The sequence below is a fragment of the Triticum urartu genome, chromosome 2A (assembly GCF_056163025.1).
Source record: "Triticum urartu cultivar PI428250 chromosome 2A, HENAU_Tu73, whole genome shotgun sequence".
NCBI classification, from domain to species: domain Eukaryota; kingdom Viridiplantae; phylum Streptophyta; class Magnoliopsida; order Poales; family Poaceae; genus Triticum; species Triticum urartu.
This window is the reverse complement of record NC_141874.1, coordinates 737,964,771-737,978,491: the sequence shown is the minus strand read 5'-3', so window position 1 is coordinate 737,978,491 and position 13,721 is coordinate 737,964,771. Positions and strand designations below refer to the sequence as shown.

The 13,721-nt window shown below is 44.2% G+C and overlaps 2 pseudogenes; both read left to right on the top strand.

Moving 5' to 3' along the window:
* Positions 1–4,114: 4,114 nt before the first annotated feature.
* On the top strand, positions 4,115–5,564 carry LOC125505954 (BTB/POZ and MATH domain-containing protein 1 pseudogene; annotated as a pseudogene).
* A 682-nt stretch (positions 5,565–6,246) lies between these two features.
* Positions 6,247–7,588, top strand: LOC125507342 (putative carboxylesterase Os04g0669600; annotated as a pseudogene).
* The last annotated feature ends 6,133 nt before the right edge of the window (positions 7,589–13,721 follow it).

The following is a 13,721-nucleotide window of genomic DNA, read 5'->3' as shown; positions in this document are numbered from 1 at the left end:
GTTGATGTTACCAACCGGGACTAAAGATGGAGCTGGTGGAGCTCTAGCTAGCGGCCACGTGGAGGGCCTTTAGTCCCGGTTCGTGTAAGAACCGGGACTAAAGAGGGGGCCTTTAGTAACGACCCTTTAGTCCCGGTTCGAAAACCGGGACTAAAGGCCCTTATGAACCGGGCCTAATGACCCTTTTTCTACTAGTGAGTAGTTGTTTAGAACCTTGAGGGGTGTTTGAAATTCTCAATTTGTGGCGGAATTCGATACGAAAACTTCATTTAATGCCTTCAGGAATTCAGAATAGAAACAAAATTCTAGAGGATTGGCTTCCTATCCTTCACACTTCAGAAGAAATGAAACATTTGGTTTGATCTACTAGAAACTTTCTTGATGCGAACTTGAGCGCTGTGAGGCGCTTTCACGTTTCACCTTCCAATCTCACGCACTGGCAAAAAGGCACACGTATTAATCTGCTCATCACCTAAAGTGAAACAATGTTCCGTGTACAATCGTGCTGACACAAAGGCAAGAATAAACAATGCACCGCCAAGCAGGGCCGACAGCAATTTCGTCTAGGACGGCAGGCGGTAGCTAAGGAAGAAGCAAGCGGCGCGTGGTGCAAAAGGTTCAAGTCACAACTCGGCCTGGCGGTGTGTCGCGTGCGGTGGTCTTCGGGTGTCGGAGCGACCCGGCACGCAGGCTGCCAGTGATCGCGGGTGCGCGGCAACAATTAACAAGCATCGCTCTCACCTTTGACCATTAGAATGTTTGGTACAGACAAAAATTATCTTGTTGCATGTGTGTAGCTAGTTATTATTTATTTATTGTTAGATCTAATTTTATTGCGTCAGATGAGCATGTTTGATTGGTTATTTCTCAAGGGACCATCTCAATTTCGAAGGTGTTTTATTACTTTTTTTCAGATGGTTGATGTGCAAACCCAAATTTTCGCGCAGCAACTACTCGCATTGGTTTGCAGGTCATTATGCTGGAAAAATCACCATATCCAGAACCATTGTGCAATCAAGGCAAAGCGATGTCAGCATTTACCAAAAGGATATATGTTCATGTCCACCAAAAGGTTTCCTGTGTTTTTCCCTATCCTACATTTCAAATGGCTAACCTATGTAAATTCTTCATTTCTGTAGGATTCAGAAGCATGCTATTCAAATTTCTGTCTTTTCCCTACCATTCATTTCAAGCAGAGCTTTTACCGGCTACCCAAAAACTAGGCACTTAAAATATATGCTCAACTGAGGTATATCCTTCTCCCATTGCTTGTAATATGAAAAGTCATGCAATAGGAATTTGGTTACCCACTAAATGACCTTTATTTTTTGCTAGAAAATTTGGTTATCTTTCTGTACAAATTTTTAGATGGTATAGTAAGCACTTCTACCAACACCAACTTACCAAAGGAAATGGATGGACATTGAAATCTCATTAGGGTCTGCAACTTCACATGTTTTGTCACACATATAAATCTATTTTACATGCACTTCTCGCTAGCTACACCACAACTAACATGAAGCACTAATAACCTTTCCTTAGTTTTTGAGTGTATTTTATATTCATAATTCATAAATGACCACCAAGAGAGCATATTTCTTCTTCGAAAAGAAGGATAACCCCCGCCTCTGGATCCACAACCATATATTACTAAAGAAAGAAAATTCATTAGCCGAACAAAATCGACCCAAAAAATGCGAGGTTGCATGCCTCACGACAGTAGCTCCACAATCCAACTACAAACTCTATGGTAAAAGAAAGAAACAAACGAAAAGTACACAGTTCCTAGGCTAAGCTTTCAAGAAAGAATCGGCGCATGTGCGCCGATGATGAAAAGTGCAACCATAGGCCTGTCACGGGATTTTCATCCCCAAACCCGAGTTTTGATCCACCACCTTTGTGAAGGACATGACGTAGGCACGCGTAGGCATAGCCTGATAAGAGATCTTGTATTTCCGCCAAAGTGCACAAACTCATCGTTGACGCGGCCCCTACTATCATCCTCGGACTATCGGCGCCTAGATAACCAGATACCTCTGGAGAATATACCGGAAGACAATGATATCTCATACCTCCTTGCCTCCCATCACTGTCTCCCTACCTTTGATCCAGCAGCATCATATATGAATTTCCGCCTCTATTGAAGCCACTTGTGCGTAGCATCTTTTGGCAGTAGGCATGACTTGGTGCCACTGCATGAGTCGCCATGCGTTGCACCTACCGGCGATAGGCATGACATGCGCACTCGGAAGAATCATCGTGTGTAGCACCCGAGCCGGATGCAACATGATCCGGAGTTAGAGGCGGCATCCCATACCGCTGCCGTCCTCGGAGAAGGCACTTGCCATCTCCAAATCCGACCACCACATCGTCCACATGACCATGATGTCGCCCTCATTGAAGAACCAGGGCCGCCACCCCAATCCCAAAACTCGTGCATCGCCTTCAGATGAGGTCGACGGCCGTCGCGCCACACCACCCATAGAGAAAGCCACACAACCATTGCCACCAAGGCGCCGTAGCGATACCGCCACCGAAGATGTTGATAGATCTAGAAGCCACCCAAAATCCGTCACGCCGGCCCCCTTCCTAACCTTCATAGCCCATGGCCGAGGTGGGGAAAGCTGCCTTCCAGGCCATTGCACCGCTAGGGGAGTAACAAGGGCACCCATACCCCCGCTCTCCCGCATCACCGCAACACTTACCCACCATGCGCCTCCACACAACGTTCCAGCCGCATGAGATCAGGGTCGTCAGCCTGACTCGCTACGTTGCAAACGCAAAAGAAGACGCAGAGAAAATCCCCTCGTCGATGTCTCCTCCATCCTTGAGACCATCGGGGACCAAATCCACACCGCCCCATCTTCGGCGCCACACGGCCTCCAGGAGCGGCGAGGGGAGAGAGAAAGAGATAGGAAGGACGATGGCAGCGCCGGTCGGCTATGGTTCCGTGGTGTTGGGTCTCAACCGTATGCCTCCTCAGTACAGATACCTGAAGATAATATACATGGAAGCCAGATGTTTACATGTGAGCTCATGTGAGGTACATGAACCACAAAACGAATGAATACGATACCCACATGCAAGTTCACACATGAAGAATGCCATCCCTATCCTATATATACATGCTTCTAGGAACTTGCTTGAAAACAAGACTACATGAAGATCAAGAGTGACAATTTGTGCTGATGTGTTATGCTTGGATTACATTTGTTTCCATCCCCATTCAATATGTCCATGAGCTCTGGGATACTGGAGATAAACCAAGGAAGTGAAAGACACTTCATTCAGTTTATTTATCGCTAGTTGTATCATGCTAGATTATTCACGTATTGTGGTGCTACTGATTATTCAAATAGTTATGTGACCTTGATGGAAGTATTGTACAATCTAGAAGGAAGGGGATTCTGCATAGCATGCCGCCTCTCTGCTCTAGCACTAGGAAATCACGAAGGTAGCGACGAAGGAATCCGTCATCATCTCATTTCCCCAAATTCACTAGTATTTAAATAATAGTGCCCGTGAGACAATTTTTTTTTACAAGTAGGCACCACTATTGGAATCGCCGTGCATGCTGAGTTCTGAAGTTTGCTGAGTTTCTCTTATCGGGAGCTCGGCAGTGAAAGACATCTTCCGATTACAACGGTAATTGCACTCGACAGTGCTGAGCAAATCGGCAAACATCATCATTGGCCCAGTGCTTAGAAAAGGAAGTAAAAATTTTGTTTTTGCTACTCTAGATATTTTTCATTTTTTCTTATGCCACTCTAGATTTTAACATTTCAAATTTGCCACTTAATTTTTAAAATTTATCATAATTGTCATTCCATGACAAAAGTAAAAAAAATTAGAATGACAATTATGATAATTGTGAAAAAATAAGAGTGGCAATTGTGATAATTGCCTACCGTACCTGAGCTGAGCTGGGATTTGAGCGGGCTGCCCCTCTCTAGTGGCTTCTGGGATTTGACAGGTCAGTCCACTCCAGCTGTAGAGCAGAGTTGAGCTGGGATTTGAGCGGGATGCCCCTCTCTAGTGGCTTCTGGGATTTGACAGGTCAGTCCAGTCCAGCTGTAGAGCAGAGCTGAGCTGGGATTTGAGTGGGCTGCCCCCCTCTAGTGTCTTCTGGGATTTGACAGGTCAGTCCAGTCCAGCTGTAGAGCAGAACAGAGGAGAGTTCGAGCAGAGCAGAGTTAGGTTTTTTTTGGAAATGGAGCTTTACCCCCGGCCTCTGCATCATAATAGAGCAGAATTAGGTAGCTGCCGAAAACCGTATCGCCGTCGCCCTAATTTCCCCTCCGCATGAGCGCCGGCAATGGCGGCACCGCAGAGGCCTACTTCGGCGACTACGGCTTCCGCGTGCATCCCGGATACGGCGCGGGGCACACACGTGTTCACGGTCGTCGGCTACAGGCTGCACAAGGGCCTCGGCGTCGGCAACTTCATCAGATCTGCCACCTTCGCCGTCGGCGGTTACGACTGGTGCATCCGCTACTACCCCGACGGATTCAGTTCTGAATACAAGGACCACGTTTCAGTCTGCGTCGAGCTCCAGAGCAAGAACTCTGTGGTGAGGGCGCTCTACGACTTGAGGCTTACCAACCGGGCCACCGGTCTGTTGTCACTCATCTTCTCCCGGTCGTCATCCTTCCCGGTGTTCGACTCCTGCAAGAACGACCATGTCAGGGGGGCTTACATGTTCATGAAGAGAGACCTCCTAGAGGCATCCCCCTACCCGCAGGATGACTGCATCATGATCTAGTGCGATGTGACTGTTCTTCTGAAGAAAATACCGGCCATGGCGAACAAGACCACCAAGACACCCGAGATCGAGGTGCCACCCTCTGACCTGTCAAATAATCTCGCAAGGCTGCTTGAGGGGAAGAAAGGAGCAGACTTGGTGATCAATGTCAGTGGGGAGACCTTCTACGCACACAAGATCGTGCTCACGAATCGTGATGCGGTCTCCGGTCTTCCAAGCAGAGCTCTATGGGCCAATGGCAATGTGCGTCACCGAGAAGCAGTGCACTGAGGTTGTCGACATGCAGCCCGCCGTCTTCGGAGCATTTCTTCACTTCATATACACAAATTCATTGCCTGCCATGGATGACCTCCTTGACAGCCATGACAAGAGGGAGGTGATCAGGCATCTCCTTGTGGCTGCAGACAGGTATGCCATGGACAGGCTCAAGCTGATGTGTGAGGCCATCCTCTGCAAGGGTCTAGATGCCGAGAGTGTTGTCGCCACGTTAGCTCTCGCTGATCAGCATCGTTGCAGCAAGCTGAGAGACGCTTGCATGGAGTACATCAAGCTCTTCACCTAGACAGAGGAAATGCCTCATCGCCTGACTAGAGAGCATGTATTGTGTCTTTATATACAACCTATATATGTATGTATTTATGTGATATGCACTGCTGTCCTTTAGATCATGCTGCCTTGTCCTGAAGTCCACATATATTTGGGAGGAGATGAGTAAGTTCATCAGAATTTATGTTGGCTAGACCTATAGTATTATGTACGAATCCATGCGAGCTTCCCGTGAATTTGCTGATAATTATATATGTTGGCTAGACCTATATGTGAATCCATCCTAGCTTCTTGTGAATGTGCTGATATTTATCCTTATCTTCTTTCCTTTTTGTGCTCTTCCTTTTGTTATTGAAATAAATCTGTGATAACAACAACGGGCTACATGCCATAACCATGTACAGTAGTACTGTAGGCAAACAACTACGGAATTTAGTCTATTGATAATCATAATTTTAGTCTGACAGTGCCCAAGATAGATTGTTTGTGACTCCTGTTGATCTTCAGTAACCAGAGTTTGGGCGTATGTGCCAGAGTTTTATTCCTTTGGAGTTTCTCTTCCGGTTTAACTATTGGACCTTTGGGGGATACTTCTGGTTGCTACTTAGTGCCATGTTACTACATTTGATGCCATGAGACATTCTATTTTAGAAGTTACACGCGCATTTTGATTTCAACGGGAACCGAACTGTTTCATACTATGGAATTTCTATTGAATTTCAAACATACCTGTTTTTACCTCTGAATTGACATACCAAGCATGCCTGTTTTTACCTCTGAATTGAAATTCCAAACATGCCTGTTTTCACCTGCTATGGTAACTGCACCTGGTGCCCGAATCGCGCCCAAGTGTTGTTCATGGTTCGAGGGGGGAAACATATCTGTGATGTGATCTCATCCTGTTGGCCGGTTGGTTTGTGGTGTTGCTGTTTTTTTTATGGTTCGGCATCCTGGAGGTTCCCATAACCGCCGTATTTCCCCTCTCAATTACCCCAAAAATAAATGTTTGCTCTTGAGTCATTTAAGAATACTGTAACCACTTGCAGTCTCTTCAGCAGTATATATTCGTTGATCCTCAGCAACCTGCACTACTGCTAAAAAGTAAAAACTGGCTAGTGTTACTTGTCGAGGCTGCAATCTGCTTGCTTCACAATTTTGTTTCGGACAGTAAATAATTAGTACATTGAAACTGCTAGTGTTATTTGCAGGTCAGTTTATAGGACTATTACAAAGTACATGTTGTTGAAGAATAATAAGTTAGTATCTTTTGCACTGTTAAAAATAACAACATGGCATCATTTTCACATGAGTTTGAAGTTTTAAAACATAGAATCCACATGACTATTCAAGGGCATCAGTGCACAACTTACAATAGCTGAGCATTAGAACTCAAAATGGAACAAAGAACAGATAAACTAACACAAGTCTATGAATTTACAGGCTAGTACCTATTTTGCTATTATAGCATTATATTATTATTATTATTTATTTTGCTCTTTGTCTCCACTCTGTTTCTTAGACCACTGTTAGAGATGGGGAATGAGTCCAAGATGCTATTGAGCATGTGCACGAAATGTTAGACAAAGAGGTGGCTGCCGGAACATGTCCTACACGCATATTTGTTTGTGGATTGAGCCAAGGAGGTGAAGCCCTGAAATATGCGCCTATCATCTCTGCTGTCAAGATAGCAATGACAATTTTGATTTCCATTCACCTTTCGCATGTGCTCTAGCCATAGCAAGTGTTCTGCTCGACCCCAAGACTTTAGGTGGGTGTGTTGTTTTCAGTGCTTTAGTTCCTTTGAGCAAATCATTTGCTGATAGGGTGGCACTTGAAGCCAGAAAGGTAACAACAGCCCAGCAACCATGCTTACACTGAACATATTTCATACCAAAATCTTCCTGCAAATGTGGTGTCGCTGATTTCTTAAAAACCTCCAGACGCCGGTTTTATGGTTCCATGGGAAGGCAGACGGCCGGGGTGGTACTTTTTGAAGCCGAGCACGCTGAATGCACATTTCTCCAAGCGCTTGGCATGGCCTGCAAATTCAAGGTGGTACACAAACAGATGAATTTCAACATTGGAGCTTTGATTTTTTTAAGCTTCTCTAACTATATTGTTCTTCATTGTTTTTTGCCTTGAACATGTATACTATCACACTTGCCCAAATCTTGGTCACTCACTTGTGGATGAAGATCTCCAATATTTTTGATGATGGATATTTGACCTCTAGGGATGTCTCAAGGAACTGAAGCTGCAACACCATTATCTTCGTCTTGACCACAAAGATTTCCACTTGGTACTCCTCAGTTTCCCTTGCCACATGATCCACTGAAATGTTTATCATACTGCTAGATGTCTAGCTGTCTGGTATCTCAGTTCGTGTGAGACTGACAAGAGGTCTCTAGGCCCGCATGACTCTGGCTTATCAATGTTTAATGTTTTTCTTTTGGTCGTAGGAACAGATTTATAGCCTGAATTCTTACAGTTAATTTTTTTGCAGTTAACAGAATTGACATGTCACTGGTTTTTTTGGGGGGTATTTTTCTTTTTAGGATGGGCTTTAGCCTTTTCTATGGTTCTATTATCCACCACAGCGCCACCTAGGCAATAGATAGCACATGGCAACGGCGTGATCGGCTGTCACAAACACAACCAAAATCTTACACCTAGGGATGGCAGTTAAAGTGTGATACAGACCCCCCCCCCCCCCCCCCCCCCGCCTGCCCCCAAACATTTCCCCTAGTTTCACTGTGTGGGCCCCCTTCCTTTTTTTCCAGTTAAATCCTTTTCACCTCATCTTGTAACTTTAATTTGGCAGTTTTTGTCTGTTGGTGCAGGAAAGCACCCAACACAACACAACTACCACTACACCTACCAGCTGATCGCGCCAACAAACGGTGACGTCGCTGTTTTCTCATGCTATGTGGGCACGCACAAAAAGCATTTTCAATGGCTTGCGGAGCCCTCTCCACCAATTGCATGCCACCAGCCGAGTGGAATTGAAACCTGATTAGGCATGTGTGACATCTTGTGTTTTATGCATCATGCATTTTCTTACATGCATTTCTCACTACACCACAACGTTGTATGGATATCATTTCTTATCTCTGGAGCGACCTTTGTATTCACAACTCTTAAATGACCCCCAAAAGATATTTTTTTATGAAGGAAATGCAAGTTAACACTTGTAGCATGACATGACTATACTATATATATGGATGCTTTCATGAACTTGCTTTGAGAACAAAATTACATGTAGACCGAGAGTGATAATGCTCTTGGATGTGTATCATCGTAGGGTTACATTTCTTCTAGTCCCAGATCAATATATTCGTAAGCTCCGAAATATTGGAGGAAAACAAAGAAACGACAACGCATTTCACTCCTTTAATTTCTTGCTTGTTGTGCGACGAAATCTTCTTCACCGGTTGTTCCTTCAAGGTTTTTCTAATACAAAGTCACAAATACACTTAGCAAAACCATGATATGCCTTCCTGAATGAAGGACTGTACTGTGGTCTGGCTCCACTCTGGCCCAGCTAACATCCCTAGTTTATGTAGGGAGGAACTCCCTTGCTCCTGAATAATGTTAGAATAAATTCGAGGTACGCGGTCGATCCTCCGAGGAACAAGCAATCACATACAATGATGACACCAAGATTTGTTAACGAGGTTCGGCGAACTCGCCTACTCCCCGGGGCAATGACTACGGGCGCTCCTCCCCGAGATACCGCAACACCGGACACCCGGGCGCCGGCACAAGCCGCCAGCACCCCCTTGCGAGCCTGTCGCTATCTAGTCGTCATAGGGTTACAACGTGGGGTGCCTCCTCATATATAAGGCCAAGGGTACAATGTGTCCGACTCCGACACTACAAGTATCCTACCCACACTACAACACCAAGTCCAAGCCTAACCCAACTAGTACAAAATATTCGACACAAACACAACAAATAATATACTCTTTTTACCCCCGCAAAAAAAAAGTGATGAAGATAGTTACAATAGAGACCAGGACCATCACGTTTACTAAATTTGTTTAAGTTTTTTAGTGCTCGTGAGAGGCAAGATTATTTTTTCTACGAGACACTCTTACGTGCAGTCAAATCTCGCCTTGCGGATCTTGATACTCCGCCTCCTGCTTCTTGTTGTAATAGGATAGACATGTGAATGAATAAATTGAGTCATTGCAAAATGACACACGAGTGTATAAACTAAGTTATCATGGTTCCGTGGACAAATTTGGACATGTTATTGTTTGAGAAATGCAAAATATTTTTGGGACTCCATTGGTTATCACATTGTCAGTGACAAATAAAAAGTGATGGAATCACCCTCCTTTGCCGCCACTCACACAAGCATCCACATGGTCAGATAGTTCTTAGAACCGACCCGTCTATATTTCTAGTGCGTAAGGCTGGCCTTGGTACATTATTTCCTAGACATATACGTCCATGGCTACAGAGTTGCAGGTGTGGGTTATCCTTCTGAAGCCTGGTCTGACTCCTACTAGCTGGCACAAAAAACATTAATATTTTTTAATGGGAAACGAGCAAGCGATCTGAAACACGGGAAGCGTCATGGTAATTACACTTGAATATCATACTTTTTCATGCATCGCACGCCCCACTCATACAGACAATGAAAATGTGGGTCATATTTGCAGCTCACGAGAACCACCAGAAGTCCACACCACATGCAAAATTGTCCACTTCAGTTTCATGCTTCTACCAAGGTCTACAGACACGTACGCATCCATAGTTAATAAAAATGTCTAATTAAAAAATGAGAACCATCCCCCCCCCCCCCCCCCCCCCCCGCGGTTTTCTTGAGTTTTCTTGAGGAGATTCCACACTATTCTATTTATTTCACGTACTAGAATGAGGAGCTTTCGATCTATCTATCTATCTCTCACTGCTCTCTCCAGTGAGAGAGAGAGAGAGATGAGAAACTTGGAGCCTGCTTGGTTTGGTGAAAATATTTGGCATCCCTAAAAAAGTTGAAGTTGATTGGTTGGGCTCCAATTTTGGCAATCCTTCTACCCAAGTTGGCATTTTTTTTGGTTAAAACTGCTCTTCTCCACCCATAACCTTTGGTAAAGCCGTACTCACATATTGACCATGATTTCATTCAAAATTTTACAGAAAAATATTAGTGACTTTCTTCACAAAAATGATTGATGGATGCAAGGAGCTACTTGGTCTAGAACCAAATTTTGGCAAGACAACATTGGTCAAAGATCAAACTTGGGTGAAATATGAGTAGGGTCGATGGATGAATGTGTTTCATCAAACATACAATATTACATGTATTTCGCGCTACACTATAACTGACAACATGCAGAAATAACATTTCTGATCTCTTTAAAAAAACCTTTCTTGCCTCTTTATTGAAAATTATTTTTACAACTGCTAAATGAATACAAAAGAACATATATGAAAACAAGATGTTTCCACATGATATTTCCTAAGCTAGATGACCCACAAGATGAATGAATATCAAACTTACATGCAGTTTCACACTTCCAGGATGTATGATGCCTTTGGGAACTTATCGAGTGTGCCATGCTAGGTTACATTTCCTCGTTCAATATATTCGTGAACCCTATGATACTAGAGGAAAGCAAAGAAACTCAATGCATTCACTTATATTTATTTCTCCATAGCCGTCCCACGCAAGATTATGCATGTGTTGTATCATGGGCACCTTTCCAATGGACCGACGTCACTCAGGGAGATTATCTTATGTGTTAGAAGAGAACCCGTTCATAGCACTGAGAATAGGGAAGTCATCATGAAGACCTGGACCATCACATTTCTCTAAGTTTAGTTTTATATGAATTTGTTTCCGAGACATGTTTTTACAAGGCACTCCTATTAAAGGAAATTTGGACCTTTTACCGATGGATCTTGTGAATAGTCCCACACCCTTGCCGAAACTGGCTTAGAGAATGGTTCCAAAGACACAAGGCAGGGATCAAGGTGGGGGGATATACTGTGTTGTAAAACACTACCACACCCACGCATTCTCAGCCTACATAACCACATCCGCACAACAGACGCCTTAGAAGAATGATTTTTCCTCCCTCATATTGTTCACCAACATAAACCTCTGTCTTGCCGATTGATTGGGAATTCCACCTATTCGGATGGTGCCCCCCCCCCCCCCCCGCCGCGGTGGTGACAGAGTGCGCGCTCGTCTTTCTGGTCAAACTTTAAAATGGAATCATGGGCACTCTGTTGGTACCAAAGGAGTTCTTGAGTTGGCAGAATTTTAAATATTATTAGTGGTCCATGAATTTATGTGTTTCATCACTCATTTAAGTAACATGCATTTCTCGCTACACCACAACCAACACTAAGCACTCATAACATTTCACATCATTGAAGTGTAGCTTGCGTTCACAATTCTTCATGACCACCAAAAGAATATACATGAAGTCAAGATGTTTCTACTTGAGCTATTTTATAGTACATGATCCCAAAAGAAATGGATACCTTCCTGAAACATCTACCCATGCTATATATACGTAACTTGTTTGGAAACAAAACTGTGTCTAGGTTGAGTATGATAGTCCTCGCAAATGGGTCATGCTATAGTCTTACATTTCTTCCCTTCCCCATCTAATATATCTGAGCAATGAGATATGGGAGGAAAACAAATAGACTAGATAGCATCTTCTTCTTTTAGTTTATCTGTATTTGTCCAATGCGGTTTTGGTTATGCACTTTATATATGATGCCGTTTTCAAGAGATTATGATGATGTTGTCATGCTAGTTGATAATATGGTTTTCTAATGAGAAAACTTACGCTATATGGTAGAAACATGAGCCAGATCATAGCATGCAACCTCTCGGCATGAGCTCCACCAGCAGGCATAGTGAACAGAATCCCCATGATCACCTGAACAGGCTCATTTGTCTAAATTCAGCATTACAATATGTGATTTACTAGGAGATGGGAGTATCTTTTGGCAAGGCACTCAAATTATAGGGAGTTCAATATTTGTCCAAAGGAGGGTTATGTTGCATGCTTGTAACAGGATAATCATACAAATGGAAATTTGATACTCAGTAATTCTTAGCAGTTTTAAGACAAACTAACACATTTTGGTGCGACTTATGCAAATATCGTAGTCCAACTCATGTGTGTGACGAATAAGAAAGCAATGCAACCTTCCAGAATGGGCGCCTCCTGGCCGTCGCTCCCACCCACAGCACTAGCAACGACAACAGGGTAGGGTGAGGCCCCGCACGCTCCCGCCATCGTCGTCATGCAGAGTCCACGCCTCCCACGCTTGCACTCTTTTCTCTTCCCACACCCTTCATCAGCAGAAACCACCACCTCACTAGTTAGTTCTTCGGTGACTCCGAGCTATCCGTATGGGGCCTCCCCCTGCTCCTGCTTCTGCTACGGCGGCGGCGAGGGATGGTGTTGTGGCTGCATGGCTCCGGCGAGACGGGCGAACAGAGCCGCGCCACTGCTTCTCCGACGCCCCCATCACTTGTGGTTTCTGATTGGAGGGAGAAAGACACGTGTGATCTCACCCTGTTGCTCGATCGATTTGTTGTGTTGCTGTTGCAGGTGAGGTGGTGATCAATGCTTGGTTCGGCATCTCGGAGGTCCCCATAATCGTCGTAATTCCCTGCTCAATTAACGCCAGAAACAATTGTTTGCTGTTGATGTTCCGTTTGTTACATAGACTGTAGCCATGCACGTTTTCGTCTTCAGTACTCAATATTTGTTGCTACAATTTACCACTAAAAATTGCCTAACACTATTTACTGATGTTGCTGCAGTTTGCACAGTATGCATTCATCAGAAACCAAGCTTGCTTGATAGTAGTTTATTCGCAGACCATTACAAAGCAAATGTTCCTTTGGCACATGATGAACATGGTTTTGGTCTGCGGTAGTGTTACTTTAGAACAAAGATGACATTATTTTCTCTTGAATAGATTTAAACTGTAGAGTAAGTTCTTGAGTTCTTTGCATTATACTAAAAGGCACTTGCTCTAAGTTAACCATTTGGGATCCTCATGACCATTAGAGGACATCAGTGTACAAGTTACAAAAACAGAGTACCTGGAGTCCGGGTATACAACACATAGTAGGATGAGAATATATATTCGGCCGCATAGCTTGACACACCCAAACACTGCACACACCCACCATTTGTCGCCACACAGAGGCCATGGCTCCCAAGCCTTCACTCTTTCCCCTCCAACATCCTCCACCAGTATAACTACCACTTCATTACCTTCCATGTCGTTGATCCATTGGTAACAAGCCCGCACTATCCGAATGACAACTCCCTCTGCAATGATGATGGTGGATAGGCTCATGTTGGGTTCCAAGGTGTCACGAGATGGGCAAGCAGAGATGAACCCAAGTCGTCCCCTACTTCTTTGT